Source organism: Macaca nemestrina, chromosome 3, assembly GCF_043159975.1.
Source record: "Macaca nemestrina isolate mMacNem1 chromosome 3, mMacNem.hap1, whole genome shotgun sequence".
In the NCBI taxonomy this organism is placed as follows: Eukaryota; Metazoa; Chordata; class Mammalia; order Primates; family Cercopithecidae; genus Macaca; species Macaca nemestrina.
Window position 1 is genome coordinate 94337590 of NC_092127.1, and position 22577 is coordinate 94360166.

The 22577-nt window shown below is 39.2% G+C and overlaps 1 long non-coding RNA gene across 1 annotated transcript; it reads left to right on the forward strand.

Moving 5' to 3' along the window:
* Positions 1-30: 30 nt before the first annotated feature.
* On the forward strand, positions 31-14564 carry LOC139362368 (uncharacterized). The gene is made up of 3 exons (XR_011621163.1): positions 31-450; positions 9298-9400; positions 14168-14564. It is a non-coding gene; the product is annotated as an uncharacterized lncRNA (long non-coding RNA).
* Positions 14565-22577: the final 8013 nt, after the last annotated feature.

The window sequence follows — 22577 nt, forward strand, 5'->3', positions numbered from 1 at the left end:
TTGCCCTCTCCAGCTCCCACTAGTGATTGGAGACTGAGAGCCAAGTACTTAGCGGAGGGATTACACTTCTCATCGCACTTGGAGCGGCCCCAGCACCGCCGCCTGTGTGCGGAGCGCGGAGCCGACTTGGGGAGCTGCGGCGTGCTGGCCGGAGGCAGCCCGGTTCGAGGGGTGGGCTTCCCAAGCCCGTTCGCTGCTCAGAGCATCCCCAAGATTTCCATCATAGGTCCTGTCCTGGTTATGTTTAAGAAGGTTTCCAGAAAACCTCCTGGTTTGAGGAACAAAGATTCGTGGGATTATTGTACCTTGAGAGCTGGAAAGGGCTCGCAGAGATGATAGAATGTCGTGGATTTCAACTTTTCAGGGCCATAGGCACTTTTCAGAAATTGATGAAACGTTGACACACCTCGTAAAAAAATGAACACATCAAAATTATGCCTGCAGTTTGAGGTGGGAGTTTTAAGAATCTTGAAATATATACAGTTGAGCGTCCAAGGAAAATGAAATATTTCCCTTCTACATATTTTTTGAAACCGTTAAACGAAAACTAACAACAACCAAAAAATAAAAAATAAAAACCCAAAAGAGAAAACCCATTCCATTTGTATTTGATGACAATTTACAGTTAGTCGTGTTTCTTTTGGAAAAGCATGTAACATCTCATACTTTGTGGTCTCCTTGCTAGGTCTTTAAGTGTTGAAACACTTTCTAAGTGGGTAAATACAAAGTAAGCTAGCTCACAGTCAGAAGATTTGGGGAGAATAGTTAACCTCTTTAAAAGCAGCTATTTTGCCAACTGTATTTCCCAGGGAGATATCTCGTGACTTCCAAACACTCTTTTCCTTTCAATACCTTTCAGCTTCCCACTCTCCAGCATTACTTAGTTTCTCCTTTTGTAAAATTTTTTTCTTCCAAAATGTTGACAAACCGTCTCTGGTCACCACCAAGTGTGTGATCTATGTCTTTTTTTTTTTTTTTTTTTTTTTAACACTTTTTCAGCCTGAAGTAACTTTCTTCCAATTTTCTTCATATCTATTTCTATATTCAATTCTTAGCCTACTATTTTCCATCAACTCCTCCTTTTTCTTAAATTGTTTCTATTAAATCTTTTTTAAACATTAAATGTAATCTTTTTGCACTTACCAATAAAAAAATTCATTTGCGTATCAATTTATTTTATGCAGCTTGCACTTAGAGCAGGCAGTGCCCCCAATGTTTGTTGAGTGTATGAAAATGTGGGCATGTTTTTTCTATAAAAGCAATGTTAAGAGTCTCCACAAAGGTCTTTTTGCCCCATGATATATCTGCCTTGTGATTTCTGATGCCAAACTGGAAGAAGAAAGGTATCTGAAAGAAAATTTCCAAAGCAGGTGAAATTAGTCATTGGCATCATCTGACCTTCCTTATTCAACCACTGTTCCAGTCCCCAGTGCCAGTACGCATCCTCTTGCCCCAAGAATTCCAAGATAGAATCAATTCATTTTACTCTCATCCCAATTCTTCCCTAATACCCTCACTCCCACCCCTTCCCCTTTTCCACCTCCTTTCTTTCAAAACTATAAAGGATATGACTACCTAGATAACCTTCTACCTGGTCCTCAATCCAATTTTTCATCATCTCCATCCTCTTATATTAGCTAAGTTTTTTGCCGGGAGAAGGGGACTCGAAGACACTGTAATTAGAACTTCTACACCATTAAAATAAAAGTCAAAGCAAGGAATTATGAGCTATCACATAATTAACTAAAAATAATAAAATTTAAAAATGAAATGTGAGTTTAGAAATATGAGTTTTAAATATTGAAAATAAGATACCAAATTATAATTCCTTACAGAGCTTATGATTGTATACATAGAAAAGCTTAATTTACTGGAAATCCATAGAACTAAAAATGTAATGTATTGATCATTGTCAATATCTAATCAACATTAAGCAAGTTTAAAGAGGAAAGAAACCTGAATCTATCCTTTCTACTGTGTGAATTACTGATAATTTTTATTTGACAGCTGCATAATCTCCCTTAGAATTGCAGTACTCATAAACTGCAGTGAAATAAAGCAGACATTATGCAGAATGTTTTGGAGCTAGGGGTATTGTCACCTGTATCTTTTCAGAAGTTGCGCTAAGGATTATCTTTCCTTGGCTTAACTCCTCCATTCAGCAAATATCTTTCAGAGAATCTGCTGGGTATAAGATACTGATTCAGGAAATACAGGCATCTCTGGATAGAGAAGACACAGATTGCACTTCAATCAACTTACAGACAAGGAGATAGATTTTTTTAAATACCTTGTTTAAATATATTTTTAAAAATTCCAAATCAGAGAACAAAGGAAATTCCTGTAGGTCTTCAGGATGAAAAAAAAGCACTCCAGGTGGGAGAAAATGGGGTTCAGGGGAGACTGTGCTTAAGGTGGGCCTTAGATGGTAGCATTTCTGTAAGCAGGAATGGGGAGCCTTGGAAAGAAGCTATTCAACAATCTACATTTTTGAGTGCCTATGACAAACCAAGCCCTGGTATTTGAGATTCAAACTCTGTCCATTCCTTCTTGAAACTCATAATACAGAAGAAACAAGATACTTAAACAAAAAAGAACTTTCTATGAGAAGTACATTAATGCATGAACACACAATTATTGGAGCATAGGAAAATGAACTATTCTGCCTAGAAATGTCAGGAAAACCTTCATAGAGCAGTCACATTTTATAAGGGTCCTGAAGGATCTCTAGAGATCAAAGCGGGGCTAGAAAGAGAATAAACATTCTAAGCAAGGAGAACACTATGAAAAAGCATGGCATGTTTAGAGAACAGCTGGTGTCTCAGTGCTGCTGTCCAAATGAGGAGGAGAAGGTGCAGCAGATGACACTCTTAAGCTAAGCAGGGTTCAGAAATTACCTTCCCAAACATACTAATGAAATTGATTTTTTCCTTATTAGGTAATGGAGCAGCATTGGAGATTTGTAAGCCAGGGAGTCAAATGGTGGACTGGGATTTTCAGGAGATCATTTAGTGATACCTGGAGAGGGAAAAATGAAAGCACTAAACTAATTAAGAGTCCGTCATTGAAAGAAGGAAAACTTGAACCAAGACAATGGTGTAACTACCAAGATTACCAGCAGACTCCAAAGACACTTCAGATATTGGTGACTGTCGCCTGCGATTCTGGTGCTTTTAAAGGCCATAGGAGCCAGATGTGGTGGCACATGCATGTAGTCATAGATACATAGTCATACAAAGAGGCAGCGGTGGGAGGATCCTTTGAGTTCAAGACCAGCCCGAGCAACATAGTGAGACCCCCACATGCCCATACCATCTCTAAATAAATAAGTAAATAGAGACCACTGTGGGGAAAAGAATAGAAAACAGGGGCTTCACCGGGTGGCACGACAAATTTTAGCAAAAGTAACATTTTGTTTTCCCCTCTGCTTCTACATGAGGAAACCAGGGCAGTGTATATGAGGACTCTCAAAATACTTGCAGGCATATTTCCCATTAAGAAAGACATTTGCCCAGGCCCACTGGAATTGAACTATTTTGGGAATTTATAAGTAGGGAAATAGGACAGACCTGGGGACACAGCTTGCTTCTATGCTATCAGCCTCCCCTTCTCCTTCCTCTTCATGGATATCCTCACTCCTATCACTTTCCTTTTCCACCCTCCTCTTCTCTCAAAACTGTAAGGGATTTGACCACCATTAATATTGTGTCATAAATCAAGGCATATCATGCTAAGTAACATTCTAGAACATGTGCTTTTAAACTATTTCTCTCTAATTGTGGAGTAAAAGTCTGCCTCTTTTGAGGTACAGTATTTTAGGAATCAGGTGAAGGAAATATTTTTCAGTGTAAGAGAGATCTTTTTCTTGCTCTTCTGTTCCTACTGCTGTGGTTGTCGTATTGTCCACTGCAACATGTTGACTCTACATAAACAAAATAAGTGGTTAAGCCTCTCAACAAATGTAGCTTCCATAATAAAAGCCACATTTATGGCGTGGTCAGGCACACTACTAAGTAGTTCACATTTGTTATCAACCTGAGGTCTCATAATAAGGTATTAGTTTATTTCCATTTTACAAATGAGGAAAGCAAGGCACAGAGAAGTTATATAACATTCCCAAGGCCATGCTAGAAATTGGAAGAGGCAGGATTTAAACATGAATTGTCTGACTCCAGCACCTCAGACTTAATCAGTGCACTAAACTGCTTCTATAGCAATGAGAATGTTTCTTGGTTTTTGTTTTTTGAGATGGAGTCTCACTCTGTTGCCCAAACTGGAGTGCAGTGGTGTGATCTCAGCTCATTGCAATCTCTGCTTGCTAAGGTTCAAGCGATTCTCCTGCCTCAGCCTCCCAAGTAGCTGGGATTACAGGTGCACACCACCACACCCAGTTAATTTTTGTATTTTAAGTAGAGACAAAGTTTCACCACTTTTGGCCAGGCTAGTCTCAAACTGCTGACCTCAGGCCATCTGCCCGCCTCGGCCTCCCAAAGTGCTGGGATTACAGGCATGACCCACTGCACCCAGCTGAGAATGTTTTAAGTAGACATTGAACAGACACTATACAAAAACATGTCAAGATCTTGAAGCTAAGATATTATGGGAGCTTGATCTTAGAACATACGGAAAAGCAGGGTACTTGAGTCCTCTATATTTCTTTAAACACATTTTTGAGGTTCTGAAAGCTAGCTGCTGGGGGGGAAAGCTGGTGATAGCAGAGACCTGGGAAGCAATGAGGTCTGTGGCTTTTAAAACTCATCTCTCTGGGTCAGTGCTTAATCACCTTGGCTAGGCCTTTTGCCAAGTTGTAAGCTTCATTAGGATCTTTTCCCTGTCTTTTACTACTCTCCGCCGGTGTTTTGCTAGCTAAAAATGGGTGCTTTTAGCTCAAAAGCAGATTTTTGCATGTTGTGCTGTGGATTGCATCATAAAGTAGCAAGATTTCCCTCACAGAAGCATTTAGCAAAGGTAGAGATGGGAAACTGTGGAAGGAGTTCGTGCCTACAGGGGGTTGAAGGACAGACTCAAAAATTCTCTAAGACTCCTTTCTACTTTATGATTCTGTATTTAAAATATTATGAATAATTTTAATATTAACACAAATATCAATACAAATATAATTTTACATAATGTATATAAATACTAATGTTAGTCATGTGAATATGGATATTAATTCACATTAATATTTATTAATTAATAAATTTTAATGTTTATTAATATTAAATAAATATGAATTTTTAATTTATTTCATTATTTGTTCATTAAATTTATTTAATTAAATGATGCTGAAATATTAATAATAAATTAATAAATATTAATGTGAATTAATATATTTCTTATTTGTTTGAGACAGAGCCTCGCTCTGTCACCCAGGCTGGAGTGCAGTGGCAAGATATCAGCTCACAGCAACCTCCACCTGCTGGGTTCAAGCATTTCTTGTACCTCAGTCTCTGAAGTAGCTGGAATTACAGGCATGTGCCAGCACGCCCAGATAATTTTTGTATTTTTAGTAGAGATGGAGTCTCATCATGTTGGCCAGGCTGGTCTCAAACTACTGACCGCAAATGATCCATTCACCTCTGCCTCCCAAAGTGCTGGGATTACATGGGTGAGTCACTGCACCCAGCCTGAATTAATATATTTCTGATTATTCATTCTGGTATATAATATGTCAGTGATAACCTCACAATTAAAATACACATCAGATTACTCTCATATCTGCTATATTTTCTGCTTATCATTTTATTTGGTTTTATATAAAACAACTATGATTATATATGGGAAGAAATAACACAGATATTCTAGTTCTGTAGCAATTTAATTATGTCTAATATGTAAGTTAAAGAAAAATAGAACTCCTCAATTGAAACAGAAACAAGTCATAAACTATGAAAACATCTGAAGTAGCTAAGCTACTGGTTCTGTTTTTAAAGAGAAAAAAAATCTCTTTGGTAGGCCAAGATGGGAGGATCCCAAGATGGGAGGCCAGGAGTTTGAGACCAGCCTGGGCTATATAGGGAGATCCCATCTCTAAAAAAAAAGTAAAAAATTAGTTGGGTGTGGTGGCACATGCTTGTAGTCCTAGCTACTCAGGATGCTGAGGAAGGAGGACTGATTGACACCAGAAGTTTGAGGCTGCACTGAGCAATGATCGATCCACTGCCTGGGCAACAGAACAAGATCTGTCTCACTTTAAAAAAAAAAAAAAAAGAAGAAGGCCGGGCACGGTGGCTCAAGCCTGTGATCCCAGCACTTTGGGAGGCCGAGGCAGGCAGATCACGAGGTCAGGAGATCGAGACCATCCTGACTGACACGGTGAAACCCCATTTCTACTAAACAAATTACAAAAAATTAGCCTGGCATGGTGGCGGGCACCTATAGTCCCAGCTACTCCAGAGGCTGAGGCAGGAGAATGGTGTGAACCCAGGAGGCAGAGCTTGCAGTGAGCTGAGATGGTGCCACTGCACTCCAGCCTGGGTGACAGTGTGAGACTCCGTCTCAAAAAAAAAAAAAAAACTGAAGTAGAAATGTTAAAATGATTTTACTTTTTTTTTTGCTGTCAATATTGTTCCAACTTTTCTTAATAAAAGCAGATATCATACCCACATGTTTATATGCTGCCAAATTATGCAGGACTTGATAATAAATTAATCTCTTTGAAGTCACATTTGAATACAATGTCATATTAATAGTTTTTTGAATTTTTAAATATTTCTAAAGTTAGAGCATCTTTTATTCTGAACCATCCTAATCCATACACCTACATAATTCCTAAAACTAGAAAATGAGGAAAAAATTCTGTAACAAAACTTATAAAAATAATTCCTACATCTGTTTCTTTAGAGTCTCATGTTCCTGATGACTTTTTCCTTCTAAAATGATTTGCCAACCTTGGAACTTTTCAGTGTTTTCCCTGACTCACAGTATATTTACAGTGTGTGCCTCAGGAAGAAATATACAGCAACTATTTCCTTCTGTACTAGAAAAAAACACAGAAAAGTTAGGTAACAAAAACAGATGAAGAGCAATTTTCTGATTAAACTACCTGAAAAGGATGAGTTTACTAAAAACTTATTAACTAAAAACCTATTCTTTCCATCATATTCTCTTAAATTGATAGAATTATTTAAGGCTAGTAGAGAAAAGAAATTTAAATTCTATTCCATAATTTTAGAGACTGTGCCTTATTTAAATTCATAAAGCTTTTAACATTGTGTTAATCAGAAATAATATTGGATATTACCACATTAACTGTAAGAAGACATTGTAGGAATTCCTTTTTGATATTCCTAATTATAAGACTAATGTCTGCATTGACACTGTGAAGATACTCATGGAAAGCTATACAGATCTCCCACCTACCAAACCATGAAGACAATGATGTCCAGGACATGCTGCAGGATGAAGCCCCAGCCTCTTTGGCAATATTCAAGGAATCCTAAAAAAGTTTCATGCTACTTTTAATGGAAAGGAAAATGACAGAACCAAAGTCAAAGGAGGAAAGACAAAAAAAGAGAGAAAACGAGTCCTCTAAGTAACAACAACAACAAAAATAGGAATGAAGGAAAAAAAGATCAAAGAGGAAATCGCATTCTAAAATACATCTTTTCTTTCTGGTGGCAGAATTTTGTTTTAACACACAAGGTCAAATTTGTGATTTTGTTAAGTAGCACTATGCATTAAGATGAGCTAGATATTTACACAGTAAGTCAGAATTACATGAAGTATTGAAGATCTGATTGTAACTCACCTGCTTAAAAACTGTAAAAGTTCTCATTTGCCTACAGAATAAACCCATACATTCTGGAAGGACCTTCAGAGCCCATACTGAGCTGGTTTCAGCATTTTTTTTTTTTTTTTTTTTTTTTTTTTTTTTTTTACCAGACATGTCTTCTCCCAAATATTCTAGCCCCACAGACTGCTTGCCAACTATTTTTATACCTCCCACCATTTCTCCTGGCTGTTATACTGTCTGGCCCTTTTCATCCTCTGGCCTTCACCTTCTAGACCCTTTCATCATTTGGCCTTCACCTTCTAGACCCTAGTCAAGTGTTTTTTCACTCATAAAATATTTCTTTCTTTAGGAATATGGTTCACTGTTTCTCACACTTCTACATTATCACTCTTATGTATTTTATACCTTTGCATATTCTTTTTCTTTTCTTTCTTTCTTTTTTTTTTTTTTTTTTTTTTGAGACCGAGTCTCGCTCTTGTTGCCCAGGCTGGAGTGCAGTGGCACGATTTTGGCTCACTGCAACCTCTGCCTCCCAGGTTCAAGCTATTCTCCTGCCTCAGCCTCCTGAGTAGCTGGGATTACAGGTGCCCACCACCACACCTGGCTATTTTTTTTTTTTGAGACGGAGTCTTGCTCTGTCACCCAGGCTGGAGTGCAGTGGCCGGATCTCAGCTCACTGCAAGCTCCTCCTCCCGGGTTCACGCTATTCTCCTGCCTCAGCCTCCCGAGTAGCTGGGACCACAGGCGCCCACCACCTCGCTCGGCTAGTGTTTTTTTTTTTTTTTTTTTTTTTTTTTTTTGTATTTTTTAGTAGAGATGGGGTTTCACCGTGTTAGCCAGGATGGTCTCGATCTCTCGTGATCCGCCCGTCTCGGCCTCCCAAAGTGCTGGGATTACAGGCTTGAGCCACCGCACCCGGCCTAATTTTTGTATTTTAAGTAGAGACAGGGTTTCACCGTGTTGGCCAGGCTGGTCTTAAACTCTTGACCTCAGGTTATCTGTGTGCCTTGGCCTCCCAAAGTGCTGGGATTACAGGCATCAGCCACCACACCTGGCCTCTTAGCATATTCTTAACACACGGTAGTGTTCCTGGCATATAATAGGTGCTCAACATATCTTGGCTATTGAAGGACAACAGAACCTCATAGTTTAGTTTAAAAAACATGAAGCCGAATCTTAGAACATCTATAGACTCCCAACTGTATTGGCCACCCCAAAAAAGATTTTTTGAAACAAAGATTAGCATCCTATAAATGGGCTGTGTAGGCAGCGAGTACATGGGGTTTTGTTTCCGGTTTATAAATATTTTAAATTAATTTTTTTAAACACAGGAGTAAAACCCACACAAGTTTATTTACTGCAAGGCTAGGGCAAGCAGTAGACTGGTGCAAAATGGCACTAGTGTGACCTGAGTAGCAATTTGAATGAGGTGTGAGATGGGAAGGGCCCAGATGATGGAAGTCTAGTTAATCATGGGAGTTGCTGTCTGGGGGTGAACTGGGCATGACGGTAAAATTTCTTTATTCCTGGCTGAGGAATTCAAAGACTATCATCTTCAACAGGTAGAAAACAGTCATCAAATCATCATCACATTGCTGGCCAGCACGGTGGCTCACGCCTGTAATTCCAGCACTTTGGGAGGCCGAGGCGGGTGGATCACTTGAGGTAAGGAGTTCAAGACTGTCTAGCCAACATGGTGAAAATACAAAAACTAACCGAGTGTGGTTGCATGCACCATGTAGTCCCAGCTATTTGGGAGGCTGAGGCAGGAGAATCACTTGACCTGGGAGGCAGAGGTTGCAGTAAGCCAAGATCGTGCCACTGCACTCTAGCCTGTGTGACAGAGAGAAACTCTCAAACAAACAAACAAAAAAATCGCATTGCTGAGCGTGTGTGAGCATTCTTACATTCAGAGCATTCTTACCTGAACAGAGAGTATCCCAAGATGTTGTGTGATGCAAATGAAAGCTCCTTGAGTACATAAACACAGAATTAGCAATCTGATACCTAGCATATATTACAGATTTCATAAACATATGAAGACTGGAATAACATAACATGACAATGTACATCAATTTCTGGCATTACTGTTTCACCCACCAAATGCTATTATAACAGAATAAGGACAGAATTGATTCTTCTTACACATACAGTCCTATTTCTGACCAAATAAAATTTGGAGTGAACCGAAATAACAAGAACAATAATAATATGGTTAAAAGAATGGCCATTATTTGTTCATTGCTTACTGTGTGCCAGGAACTGTAGCACTTATTTCGTTATCTCATTTAATCATGGATACTACTAATACCATCATTTTACAGATGAAGAAAATGAGGTTTTATCAAAACCTTCCAAGGTAACTTTCCAAGGTCTCAGAGCAGTATGTGATGGAGTGGATATTTAAAGCCAGGACTTTTAGGGTGTATATCTCACATTCTTAACTAGAACATCCCCTTAGACTTTCTGAATATAGACACACACTTACCTATAGTTTAAAGTGCAAGCTAATCTATGGATGGACTGAGGTGCTCCTAAATGGATCAATCATTTTGTTCTTTTTCCTGTTAGTGCTGGATGTTTCTAGAACTATGAACTTACCTTCGAACATTGTGTTATTGTGAAACAAAAGAGATAAACCATTAATAATTGAAGAAATTTTTGATGTTTCATTGCCTTACAGTTGCTTCACTGCTTTTACCTGTGGACATGATGTCACAGATCATAAAATGCTAATGACAAAGCTATCATGCAGGTATCATAGAGGACTTTTAATATCATCTGATGTTAAAGATACAATTTTTATGCTAGGCTGAAATTCCAACATTAAGAAGAAGTGAGGAAACACAACTTGGCATCTCTCTTTCCTTCTGTTGAAGGTTTTAAAGCATTGAAATTGTATTGAATTGTTTCATGCTAAATTACTCTTATGATTTATTTTACACACACACACACACACACACACACACACACACATATATATATATATATTTTGAAACGGAATCTCGCTCTGTCACCCAGGCTGGAGTGCAGTGACACACTCTCAGCTCACTGCAACCTCCACTTCCTGGGTTCAAGCAATTCTCCTGCCTCAACTTCCCAAGGAGCTGGGAAAACAGGCACGTGCCACCATGTCCAGCTAATTTTTTGTATTTTTAGTAGAGACGGGGTTTCACCATGCTGGCCAGACTGGTCTCGAACTCCTGACCTCAAGTGATCCGCCTGCCTCAGCCTCCCAAAGTGCTGGGATTACAGGCACGAGCCACCGCGCCCGGCCATTTATTTTTTGACTTTTATTTTAAATTCAGGGGTACATGTACAGGTGTGCTATATAGGTAAATGTGTGTCATGGGGGTTTGTTGAACAGATTATTTCATCACCTAGGCATTAAGCCTAGTACCCATTAGTTATTTTTCCTGCTCCTCTCCCTCCTCCTACCTTCCACCTTCCAAAAGGCCCCAGTGTGTGTTGTTCCTCTCTCCATGTCCCTTTCTCCTCTACTAGTTGCTAAACTTCTTGAGGTTGGGACTATATCTTTGCATGTTTGTGTCTAGCATTTAGCAGACTCTGTAGCACATTCACCAGCATTACATACATGCTCAGTGAATAGACAGATCATACTATCTATACTGAGAACACATAGGTCAGAATTAAAGAATAAATAAAAAACCATACTGATACTTTAATATGAATTCTCAAAAAGAAATACATAAGCCTTCTCACCTCCAGTATTAACCTTGCAAGAAAGAATTCTCAAAGCCGACAGGAAGCCTGGTACCTAGTGACAATAGTCTACTGTGCACATGATACAGAAACTAGAGACAGTGTTTTGAATGTTACTAACAAGCCAAGGACACTGAACAAGCATGATAAACATTCTCTGGACAGTAAAAAATCCACTTGGAGAAAAGCTACTTTTGCCTTTGAACACTCATTAATAAAGTTGCTGCCTTATTCTGACCTAGTTACAGTGCTTTTTTTGAAGAGAAAGCAATCGACCAAAAAGTTTATGACAATGAGGGACTATCTTTTAAATAGAAAAATAATAATTGTATATTTTTATGGTGTACAACATGATGTGATGTTTTGCTGTGGGTATACATTGTGGAATAATTAAATCAAGCTAATTAGCATATGCATTACCTCACATCCTTCTCTTATTTTTGTGGTGAGAATAGTAAGAATCTATTTTAGTAGTAATTTTTTTTTTTTTTTTTTTTTTTTGGAGACAGAATTTCACTCTGTTGCCAGGCTGGAGTGCAGTGGTGCGACCTTGGTTCACTGCAACCTCAGCCTCCCGGGTTCAAGCTATTCTCCTGCCTCAGCCTCCCGAGTAGTTGGGACTACAGGCACGTGCCACCATGCCCAGCTAATTTTTGTATTTTTAGGAGAGATGGGGTTTCACCATGTTGGCCAGGATGGTCTCGATCTCCTGACCTCATGATCTGCCCACCTCGGCCTCCCAAATTGTTGGGATTATAGGTGTGAGCCACCATGCCCGGCCTCTAGTAGTAATTTTTAAAGATACAGTACATTGTTATTAACTATGGTCACCATATTGTACAATAGATACCTTGAAATAATTTATTCTGTCTCATTTAAATTTTGTATGCATCAACAAACATTTATCCAGTCCCCCCACCTGCCAGCCTTTGGTAACCACCATTTTACTCTTTGACATACCAATTTCATATCCTTTAGACATATATCCGTAAGTGGGATTGCTGGATTATATGGTATAGTTTTCATTTTTTTGTGAAACCCCCATGGTGTTTTTCATAATAGCTATATTAATTTACATTCTTATCAACAAGCCTTACCTCTCCACATCCTTGCCAACAACATTTATCTTTTGTACTCACAATCATAGCCATTCTAACAGGCATGAGGTGATATCTCATTGTGATTTTAACTTGCATTTCCCTGACAATAGTGATGGCAAGAATTTTTTCATAAACCTGTTGGCCATTTGTATATTTTCTTTTAAAAAATATCTATTCAGGTCCTTTGCTCATTTTTAAATTGGGTTGTTTTCTTATAATTGAGATGAATTCCTTATGTGTTTTGGATATTATCTCTTATTAGATGGTAAGCTGTCTATCGGATGTATGATCTCTGAATATTTTCTCCTCTTCTATGGGTTGTCTGTTCACCCTATTGATTCTTGCCTTTGCTCTGCAGAAGCTTTTTAGTTTTATATAATCTCATTCATCTGTTTTTATTTTACCTGGCTTTTAGAGTTATAGCCAAAGAATCATTGCCCAGACCTATGTCATACAGCTTCTCCCCTGTTTTCTTCTCTTTGTTTTACAGTTTCAGATCTTAGACTTAAGCCTTAGGTCTTAGATTCTGAGTTAATGTTTTTAATGTGGTGTGAGATGAGGGTCTAATTTCATTCTTCTGCATGTGGATATTCAGTTTTCTGAGCATCATTCACTGAAGAGACTTTCCATTCCCCATTGTGTGTTCTTGGCATCTTTGTCAAAAATCAATTGACCGTAAATGCATGGATTTATTTCTGGGTGAGGGATTTTAATGACTTTCAAATCATTTGACAGAACATCTCACATGAATTATTACTATATCTGCAACTCATCATAACCTTAAAATTACTGATATTCCTAATTTCTACATTTAGCAACTTGAAAACTTTGTATTTGGTACACAGCATTTGTGAAGGCAGATCGATATGCACATAATATACATAAAATTAGTATAGAGATAACCAAGGTAATAGCCTCAATATTATGTTTGTGGCCATGGTTGCTGTTTTAATTATCTCCACGTTCCAGGATGACTTCCCCATGGGAGTATAGTAGAAGAGTGGGCATATATAGCCCTCAGGGAGGGGGCAAGGTTAGGAATCCAATTACCTATATGCTTTACTGTCTGTTACACCACAAAGACATAAACCTATTCTATTTTACTACTTACCTTTTCAGTTAATTTGTAATAGTTTGAAAGCATTATTTCAGCATACCCATGGAAAAATAGACTTCTGATTTGAAGATTCTTACGTTTTACTGTGATTTAAAAGCCAGCAGCCTTACTTAAAAAGAATAGCCTTTCTATGTAACTGCGACTAAGCTGGATTGTATACAATCATATTCCACATATATCAGATACATTTTGATACCAAATATGTCATATAGATCTTGATACAGTAGCAACAGGAAAGCCTTGGTAGCAAGATTTTCATTTGTTTAAAACTAACAGCCAGGAAATTATTTAGCTTCTGGCTCTAATTAATTTATACAATGTAGACCGAGGCTATGTCAATGTATTATTGGTTTGGAAATGAAAGAAGACTCAGACAGTTAAATTCCCCATAGCCTAGCTACATAGTTCTGTAAGCATAGGAAATTCATTAAGCAGCAATTCGTAGTACTTTTTCTTAATGTTTTGTTTGTTTTTCTTTTTGTTTTCTTGTAGAACAAGATCTTACCAAATCCTTTAATCATAGTCTATTTTGTTGCACTCATATGGGTGTTACTGTGAAGGTGAAAAACTAATGACTGCAGCAGGAAAAAGAATTGGATGTGTCATGAATTATGGCCCTGCTTATACTTCTACTTCAACCATAATCATTTGTTTAAACAAAAAGTTCTGCATTTGAATTGTCACAATTGTGTGTGTGTTATAAACATCTCATATTTCACCCAGGCTCAGCCAACACTTGCCTTTGTTGACACTCATAATCAAGAAATAAAATCTTATACTAACCAAAAATTATCCTTCATAAGAGAATATAAACAGAAGTCTGGTTCATAAACTTACTAATTAACACCTCTACTCTCATTTATTAACTAACATTTTTGTTTCATCTTAAAATAATAAAACTTTATAACATGCTAATAATTTATTTAAAATTTTATCTTTCAAAGGCTTATCTTCTCTTAATGTTTGACTCAGGTTTTTTTATAGTATTGATTTTGCCTTTAGAAAATTTGCATATCCCAGTCAAGCAATGTGGCTCACACCTGTAATCCCAACATTTTGGGAGGCTGAAGTGGGCAAAGCACTTGAGGTCAGGAGTTCAAGACCAGCCCTGCCAACATGGTGAAACCTCATCTCTACTAAAAATCCAAAACTTAGCTGGGTGTCGTGGCGGGCACCTGTAGAACCAGCTACTTGGGAGGCTGAGACAGGAAAATCGCTTGAACCTGGGAGGCAGAGGTTGCAGTGAGCTGAGATCAGGCCACTGTACTGCAGCCTAGGCAACAAAGCAAGACTCCATCTGAAAAAAAATAAATACCCCTCTCCTAGAGCATACAAATAAAGGCACTAAGTATACATTGCATATCTTTTCTTAGATCAGATTCTAGTTCCTGTAATTTACTCCTCCTTTTCTTTTCTGATAGAGGGATTTATAAGATTTAGGATTCACTTTTGTATATGGCATATTCTTTCACTTTGGTTTTCCTATGGAAACCAGTGTATTTTCATAGAAAACATATTAGCTACTCTACCTTCTTATGTACTATACATCTGGATTGCAGCCTTATTCTGAATGAGCACTGTAATTACTACATTCCCTAGACTGCATCAGAACTCATGAACAAGCAGAACTGCAACATGCAGCTTTCTCAGTAATCAGTAATCAAGTTCAACAGGATAATCAGCAACAACCAGCACAGGAAGGCAGAGTGTTTCTCTCACTCTCTAATAACATATTCATGTTTTTATTGTTGGGGACCTTCAAATCATTTTAAGAAGTCACAGTTTTACGGTGGTGTCAATAAAACCACCGTAAAACCAGAAAGACAGAAAGACAGTAAAGACAATAAAACCAGAAAGACAGCCAAGAATTTTATGGTATAAATTTGCCCTACTAACTGTGCTTGAAAAGATGAACAGAGAAGAGTGATTAACGAGCCTAATGGTCTAAGTGGAAGAATACTCAATTCCAAGTTAATTCTCACTCAAGGTTTTTGTCTATCTAACTTACCAGGCAGAGAAGATACACAATTAATAATCCAAATTTTCAGCTTTCTCCCTGTTATTTTTGGATTCATTCATTCAACAAATATTAAACAGATTGATATTATGCTGGAATGCTGAGAATGCATTAGGCAAGACAAAAATCTCTGTTTCAATTGAGTATAAATCCAAACAGGGAATTACATAAAGCAGTTACTAGTATGGTTGTTTATTCATGATTTATTAGCGACTGTGCTAAGTGTCACGGATACAGCAGTGAGCAAGACAGACAGGACTCTGCCCTGGCAGGAGGTGTGTATTAAGTCCTAAGAAAGCAGCAAGCATTAGCTCTTGTCAAACAGAGGGTATTTAAAATTGTCTTTAGGGGAATGGGATGTTGTTCTAAAGACAGTGACAGCTTATCTGAGACCCAAAAGGCAAATAACACGTGGTCATTTAATGGATGAGGAAAGGCAGAGTTTTCTGGCATGGGACTAGCAGGTGCCCAAAAGTCAGAGGAGCATCCCTTTGTCAGGTCCCTAGAGGTAGCCCCGTGTGGCTGAAGTAGAGGATGTACAACAGGATTCAGTGAAAGCAGAGATAAGCAGTTTACCAGACCGTGAAGGACATAATAAAATGGACCTTCATGGAATCTCAGCCAGGCTGCCTGGGTTCAAATCCTGGTTCAGACACAAACTCTGTCTTGATGACTTTAGGTATGGTGAATCATTCTATTGTCAACCTAGTTAATCTGAGAATCAAATTTCACACTCTTTTTTCACAGATAGTTCTCTATTAGCATGGCCAACTAGAGAACTTACACAAGATTTAGGAAATAGAAGTGAAGCCGCAGCCAATACCCTCTAAAAATCATTGTGATTGGATATAGTGATGGACAGACACAGAGGTCCCTAGAGTGGCCCAGCTTGTCCTCAATCTGTTCCACTTCACTTCCAGCTCTTCTTCTCTACTCTGGCTCCTCGGACTAGGAGCAGCCCTAGGACCATCACTGAATACTTGACCACAAACCCACAGAAGCAAAATCTTCCCACAGACTTATCTGCCAGCAGCTTCACAGTCCCACTTGGGTGGCTGGATGTGCTTGGCTTTTTATATTGACTGGCTGGGAACCACTTGGATCTTCCAGTTCTCCCTTTCAGATCTTCCTTCCCTAGCATCTCATAATGTTATATATACACATTCTATAATACATCCCTTATCTTTTTTTTTTCCAAACGGAGTCTCACTGTGTCGCCTAGGCTGGAGCACAGTGGCGCAATTTCAGCTCACTTCAAGCTCCGCCTCCCAGGTTCATGCCATTCTCCTGCCTCAGCCTCCTGAGTAGCTGGTTCTACAGGCGCCCGCCACCACGCCCAGCTAATTTTTTGTATTTTTTAGTATAGACGGGGTTTCACCGTGTTAGCCAGGATGATCTCGATCTCCTGACCTCATGATCCGCCCACCTTGGCCTCCCAAAGTGCTGGGATTACAGGCAGGAGCCACTGCGCCCGGCCAATACATCCTTTATCTTATAACACACAGTGGATATGTTTCTCTGACTGATACATGGAACAAGTTGCTTAAGCTCTCTATACCTGTTTCTTTATCTTAAAAGAGGATGATAGTAATTACAATAGTATCTGCTTTATGGGGTTGTCTTGAGAAAATAATGTATGTTCACAAAATGATAGCTATTTCAAAGAGTTCATTCTTTACCTTAAGGTGAATGGGGAGTCAATAAAAGATTTTTGGTAAGTGACATGATTGGATTTTTGTTTCAGGACAGCCAATCTGAGTGAGATGTGGAATACAGATTTGAGGTTGGTGAAAGTAGAGACAGAGACACATTCTGTCACACTAATCAGAATTTTTAATCTTGGTAGCTTTAACTGAGTTAGTGGCCCTGCGGTTGGAGATCAGTGGACAGATTCGAGAATCTTTGAGAAACTAGAAATGACGGAGCTTGGTAAATTAAGCATGGGGAATGGAGGAAAAGAGACATGAAGAATTATTTTCAGGCTTCTAATTTAAGAAAGTGGATGGACCATGGTAAAGTTTTCTGAAACAGTAAAAGTGGAAACAGAACTTGTTTGGTGAGAAAGTGATGAAACTGGCCAGGCGCGGTGGCTCATGCCTGTAATCCCAGCACTTTGGGAGGCTGAAGTGGGTGGATCACAATGTCAGGAGATCGAGACCATCCTGGCTAACACGGTGAAACCCTGTCTCTACTAAAAATACAAAAAATTAGCTGGGCATGGTGGTGCGCACCTGGTAGTCCCAGCTATTTGGGAGGCTGAGGCAGGAGATGGTGTGAACCGGGGGAGGCGGAGCTTGCAGTGAGCCAAGATCGTGCCACTGCACTCCAGCCTGGGCACTAGAGTGAGACTCCATCTCAAAAAAATAAATAAATAAAATGATGAAACTTAGTTTTAGACATGATGAGCCCAAGGTATCCATGAGACATCTAATTGGAGATGATAAAGAGGAAGTTGCATGTACTAAACAGTTGAGTCTGGAGATGAGACATGAAATATTCACCCATCTCCTAATCCATTATACTTATAAAGTGAATATATTTTCAACAAGAAAAAGGAATCAGCTCGGTGTGGTGGCTCACGCCTGTAATCCCAGCACTTTGGGAAGCCAAGGTGGGTGGATCACCTGAGGTCAGGAGTTCGAGACCAGCCTGGCCAACCTGGTGAAACCGCATCTCTACTAAAAAACACAAAAATTTGCTGGGCATGGTGGCTCATGCCTGTAATCCCAGCTACTCAGGGGGCTAAGGCAGGAGAATCACTTGAACCTGGGAGGCAGATGTTGCAGTGAGCTGAGATCAGGCCATTGCACTCCAGACTCCAGCCTGGGCAACAAACAACAGCAAAACTCCATCTCCCCTCCAGAAAAAAAAAAAAAAAAAAAAAAAAACACAAGGAATTGAACGTGAATTCATGATTATTCAAATTATATGGAGATTGGCACGCAACAAATGTAGCATATACATTATTTTCAAGTACCCAGAGAACACTGACAACATCCTGCTGTGTAATGCAAATATTAATGCATTTCAAAGAACTGGTATCATACAGACCATGACAACTTTGAACACAGTTTCTCAAATATCCCCGGCATTTTCCTGCTGAAAAAAGGGGGGAAACTTTTAGCTTCTCTAGAAAGATTATCTATATCCCAGAATGACTATGCTCCTGAAGGAAATCCTTGCCCTTTGAGCAGAAAAATGGCAGGCTTTGCCTAATTCCCAGGACTTTCACATGTATTAGAGACAGCAAAGTCACTGGACACAGGAGAATTGTCACATCTTTTTGGAAAGAGTCAGGTACAGCCTAAAAAGATTAAATCTCCAAAAGAATCCTAGATTAGGTAATCCAGCAGCCATCACGCATAGCTATAATTCTGTCTTAGTCCATTTTGTGTTGCTACAAAAGAATACCTGAGATTCAGTAATTCGTTTTTAAAAAAATAAGGTTTATTTAGCTCACAGTTCTGTAAGCTGGGACGTTCAAGAGCACAGCACCACATCTGGCTGGCTTCTGGTGAGGGCCACGTGCTGGTAAAAATATGGTAAAAGGCTGGGTGCGGTGATTCACGCCTGTAATCCCAGCACTTTGGGAGGCCGAGGTGGGCAGATCACAAGGTCAAGAGATAGAGACCATCCTGGTCAACGTGGCAAAAACCCATCTCTACTAAATATCAAAAAATTAGCTGGGTGTGGTGGTGCGTGCCTGTAATCCCAGCTACTTGGGAGGCTGAGGCAGGAGAATCGCTTGAACCTGGGAGGTGGAGGTTGCAGCAAGCCAAGATCACACCATTGCACTGCAGCCCAGGCATCAAGAGTGAAATTCTATCTCAAAAAAAAAAAAAAAAAGAAAAAAAAAAGAAATGTATGGTCAAGTTGGTGAGAGCTGAGTAGCACATATGACCTCAGAATAATTAATGATATCTTCAAGAAAATGTGAACCAAAGTATATATTTGACTACCTAAAAATTAAGTGTCCATACATTGAAATGTTTATTTTAAAGATACCCAAACTAGAAGGCAAGATTTATTGGCCGGGCGAGGTGGCTCACGCCTCTAATCCCAGCACTTTGGGAGGCCGAGGTGGGCAGATCACGAGGTCAGGAGATCGAGACCATCTTGGCTAATTCGGTGAAACCCCGTCTCTACTAAAAATACAAAAAATTAGCCGGGTGTAGCGGCAGGTGCCTGTAGTCCCAGCTACTCTGGAAGCTGAGGCAGGAGAATGGTGTGAACCCAGGAGGCGGAGCTTGCAGTGAGCCAAGATTGCGCCACTGCACTCCAGCCTGGGCAACAGAGCAAGACTCCATCTCAAAAAAAAAAAAGAAAAGAAAAGAAAAGAAAAGATTTATGAGCAAGTTTATTATTACAGTATTGTTCATTACAATGCTGTAGATGGCCAAAATAATCATCAGGAGAACAGAAAAGGTACAGTTAGAAAATAGAATCATTTGCTGCTGTTAAAATGACAATAATAAATTATTTGAAATGATGTATAGTATGCATATTGCATAATGTTATGGGAAAAAATGTTTTCCACATTTTTTCTGCTATTAAATTGAAGAAATATGAGAAAGACCAGAAGAAATGTCTAATATATAAACTGTTACTGTGTCTGAATAAAAGATATATATGCTGAGTCTTCCTGTTTATGCCTTTCGAAGTTTGCTCAGATAATCACGAAAAATTTAACCAAAAAATGATATTAACAAAAATTATTATAACAATTTGAAATTTAAAATGTAAGGCTATATAAGTGCACAGAGGACAGAAGGGCTATGGTTATTGCTATGGAGTAATAGCAACTTGGAGTACACAGACAGTACCACTGGAAGATGAGTGGTGGCTGTTATCCTCTGCCTTCTTGGGAAGCACTTGGAAGTGTAGAGTGGTCACTGAAGGATCGCCGAGATTGATATCATAAAGTTACTGGAAGATATTGAGAGCCAAATTCAAGAGGTGCGTGAAAAGTGGTCACAAAAAGAATACATATTGCAAAATTATAGGACTTAGGGTTAACGAGCTCTTAGGTATCAATTCAGAGAACATCATTATGTCTATTTTTTAAAGGCATATAATATGAGAAAGCAATTCAAAAATGAAGAAATACAGTTGGCCACTAGGCATATGAAAAGGGAACATTCTCACTTAGTAATCAAATTAAGATATTTTACCTGCCACACAACTTTTAATAATATTAATTGCTAACATATATTCAGTGTCTACTGTGTGCCAGTCTTTTCCTAAAAGTTTTAGATGTGTTGACTTATTTGTTTAAGCCTCCCAACAATCCTAATAGGTGGGTTCTACCTCTTTGCAGATGAGAAAACTGGGGTATAGGGACAGAGCTCATCAATGGGAGGTGCAGATGGAACCCAGGCAGTGCAGTTCCAAAACCAATCTTTTTTTTTTCGGGGGGGGGGTCTCACTCTGTCACCCAGGCTGGAGTGCAGTGGTACAATATCAGCTCACTGCAACTTCTGGGCTCAAGTGATCCTTCTGCCTCAGCCTCCTGAGTAACTGGGACCACAGGCATGCACCACCTGGCCCAGCTAATTTTTGTATTTTTGTAGAGACAGGGTTTTGCCATGTTGGCCAGGCTGGTCTCAAACTACTGGGCTCAAGGGATCCACCTGCCTTGGCCTCCCAAAGTGCTGGGATTATAGGCGTGAGCCACCATGCCTGGCCCCAAAACCAACTCTCACCTACCACACCATACAACCTCTTCAATAATATATATATATATATACTGAACATGTAATTATAATCAATAAATAAGATAACACACATACATCCTAATTACCCACTAATAATGCTATGAATATCCAATATTGTTGAGGGCACGAAGACAGCAGCACTCATAAAAACAGATTGATATATAAATTTGTACAAACTTTTGGGAGAATATTTTGGTGATCCGTATGAATAACCATGAAAATGTCATGCCTTCTTAGTCCAGCAATTATATTTCTACTAATATTATATGCTGTAGTTATGAATATTACATTGTCAATTTCTAGTAATAATCATAAAAAATAATTAGACATACCCAAATATTTATATGCAATGATCACAATTATCATATCTGGCAGTTGGGTGAAGGAAGCAGGGCCGAGGTAATGTCGACTGTTTGAAAGTCTGTTTCAGGCCGGGCACGGTGGCTCACGCCTGTAATCCCAGCACTTTGGGAAGCCAAGGCGGGCGGATCATGAGGTCAGGGGATCGAGACCATCCTGGCTAACACGGTAAACCCCGTCTCTACTAAAAATACAAAAAAATTAGCTGGGCATGGTGGCGGGTGCCTGTAGTCCCAGCTACTCGGGAGGCTGAGGCAGGAGAATGGCATGAACCTGGGAGGCTGAGGTTGCAGTGAGCTGAGATCACGTCACTGCACTCCAGCCTGGGTGACAGAGCGAGACTCCATCTCAAAAAAAAAAAAAAAAGTCTATTTCAGAAGTAGTCTGACTCCTAGGTTCCATCTTATCTAGGTGAGTTCCTTCCTTACCCTCATGGAAAACAAAAATAAAGTTTATTCTGTAGAGAGGGCAAAAACACAGGGTCTCTGGAGTGGAGACACAGCACATTTGGTGTCAGGGGCTAAAGTGAATATTCGTGTTCTGAATGCCAGGACCCCAGCCTCCTTCTCCCACCTAGGTTTCTAGTGCTGGCCCTGCACCCTATACCTTGTGGGCAGAACATCGAAAGAACCCAGTGGCCCTGGCAATTTATCAACCTCAAAAACCTTCCTTATTCAAGCCTTAAAATGGAAATAATTATAAATATGTACAGAGTTTTGGTGAGCACCAAATAAGGTTATATGACTATTTTCAGAGTGCTTGCAATGTGAAGTAATTAACAGAATAAGTTATTTTAAAAATTTGCTATAAT